The sequence below is a fragment of the Condylura cristata genome, unplaced genomic scaffold (genome assembly GCF_000260355.1).
Source record: "Condylura cristata isolate star-nosed mole 26May11 unplaced genomic scaffold, ConCri1.0 scaffold00063, whole genome shotgun sequence".
In the NCBI taxonomy this organism is placed as follows: Eukaryota; Metazoa; Chordata; class Mammalia; order Eulipotyphla; family Talpidae; genus Condylura; species Condylura cristata.
The window spans coordinates 329317-331888 of record NW_004567164.1 but is presented as its reverse complement, the minus strand read 5'-3'; positions in this window follow the sequence as shown (position 1 = coordinate 331888).

Here is a 2572-nt window from a genome sequence, read left to right as displayed (position 1 = left end):
GAAGTACACTGCTGAGGGGAGCAGCGGGCGGGTCAGGAGAGGTCTGCCGCGCCATGTGGTCACCTCCGGGGCAGGTGGGAATTGAACTCATGCGGAAGTGGCTTTAGCTTCTTAGTGCTGTGCTTTAACCCGCTGCTCCCCCAGGGAGGGCCTTGGAAAAACTTTTATTTCACCTTCATACTTGAATGATAATTTTGCAGGGTAGAGAATTTTTGACTGGCAGCTCGTCTTTTAGGATTGTGGCTGTGTTCTTTCCCTCCCTTCTTGTCTGGAAAGTGCCTTGGCTAAAATCTGGGGAAATCCTAATTTGGGAGCCTTTATTTTTTTCCTCTTGCTTCCTGCAATTTTCTTTAACTTTGAAGTTTGATAGTTTGACAATGATGTATAGGTCTTTTTGCATTTAAAATTTGGTGGCTTATTCTCTAAATAAAGAATTTGACTTCTATGCTGTAACATGTTGTCAGGAATGCTGTTGTGTGCTAACTAATGCTGGATCTACCCATATTATGCAAGATAAGTGACCCATTTTGTAGTAAAGGAAGTAAGATAATGGGTACATGGTCAGGATTCATTCCTTGGCTTTATGGTGTATCCATCCTCACAAAGTGCCAGCCTAACTTAACAGTGGAATGACCTCATAAAACGTCAGCTAATGGCCCTCTCTGGTGGTGCAGCAGGTTAAAGCACAGCACTGAGAAGCTAAATCCACTTCAGTTGGATCCCCACTCCGGAGGTGACCCACATGCTGCGGCAGACCTCCCTGAACCGCCCGCTGCTCCCCTCAGAGGTGTGCTTGTCAGTTGGCCTGTTCTGCTCCCCACTCTCTCTTGTGAATCCTCTTACCATCCCTGCATCTCTGGCCTGTACCCCAGCTCTGTATGCATAAATAAAAAAAATATATTTTTAGAAAAAGTCAGCTAATGTAGCTACTTGGGGCAATACCCAGAAGTCTTGAGCTTTAAGCTGTATTTCAGAATGTTGTATGTGCATGGAAAAAAGTGACCAGTATATGGTAGTGTCCCCACTGCTAATATGTGTTGAGATGCCAAAAGGTGTGTATTGATTAGTACTTCTACATAATAAACCACTCTAAATTTGATTGGTCGAAAACACAACCACTTCTTTATCTCATAATTATGTGAGCTTGTAGGTCTAGGTTAGCCATAACTGCTCTCTGTTTAATGTAGTCTGTCATCTTCCAGTGGGGTGGCCTGGGGTTGTTCATATGACAGAAGATCTACAAGAGTAAGTGAGAAAGAATGAACATAAGAGGTGTTGAAGCTTGGTATAAAAGTGGTGATGAAGTAGTAAGTCCTCCAGTGTTCTCTCGTCACAAGGCTACCCACCTGTCAACCAGTGGGGAAGACTCTGCCTCTTAGAGGGAGGAGCTTCCCACTGATACTCCCCAGCACTTGGGTTCAGGGAGGAGGGTCCAGCTGTGGCCATTTTTGCAGTCAACAAAGGATGGAAACAGGAATATTTGTCATGATATCTGAATGATGTATAACTTCAGTCTGCCAGATTTGATTCTAAAGAAGAGAGTGTTTCTATTCGGGAACGCAGTAAGGGCTTCACTGAACTGAAATTGTGACTGCCCTGTGGCCCCTCTGGGCTCCGCATACCAGTGTACAGCAAAGAAGGTGTTACTAGAGCAGTGGAGCCTGATTGACATGCAGCTCTAGGGCTGTTGTTAAACATAAGACAGGGCAGGAGTGTATTTGGCACCTGGGGCGTGAGGGTGGAATTACAGAGATCGTGATCCTGTTACCTGGATTAATCATTCTGTGCAGAAACAGCTTCATAAAGAAGAGCTCACAGGATGTGCAAAGGATGACACACTTCCCTGGAGTACCGTGGGTAGAGTGTCAACTTTCCTGCCTTTCTGAGCTTCCCCTTTCCTGCTCCTTTGCCTTGAGAGAGGTCTTTCTTGGTGCTATTCTGGTCTGTGCCCACTGGCATTTCTAGGATGCTGGCTTCTCTAGTATCAGCCCTGCCATCCCAGGGAAAAAGACAATTCACGGCATTCACCAGGTGGTGTTGGGTTCTGATATCTCTGCCCGGCCTGCCTTCTACCTTTCACCGCATTCTTCTTTTTGTTTTATAGATGGTTCCTAGGGTGTTTAGCTGTACATTTCAAAGCACATATGTTGCCCTTTGAAAGATGACCCCTAACAGGAACTAGAAAGTTCAGTTATTGGATAATCCCATGCTTACATCTGTGCACTATTAAGATCAGCTCTGACCAAGATGTGGTTGAGGATGTTAAGGCAGCCCCGAGGCTGGTAGTTACCTTTGCTGTCTAAGTTCCTGCAAATGAAAAAGGGTAATGATTTTAGAGTTCCCAGCTTGTTAGACCCAGTGATGGATGTGTGGGAACAAAGCAGAGGAGTTATAAAAGCCTCCATTTCTCTGAGTGATATTTGGTCAAAAACATTAGTCCAGTGTTACTTTTCTTCAAATTTCTTAGCTGAAGAATCACCTATTGATAGGTGGGTCAGACAGTCACATTCCCCCCTAATAAATACTTTGAAATAATTCAAATTCATTGATTTACTAATTCTATCTTAGAACT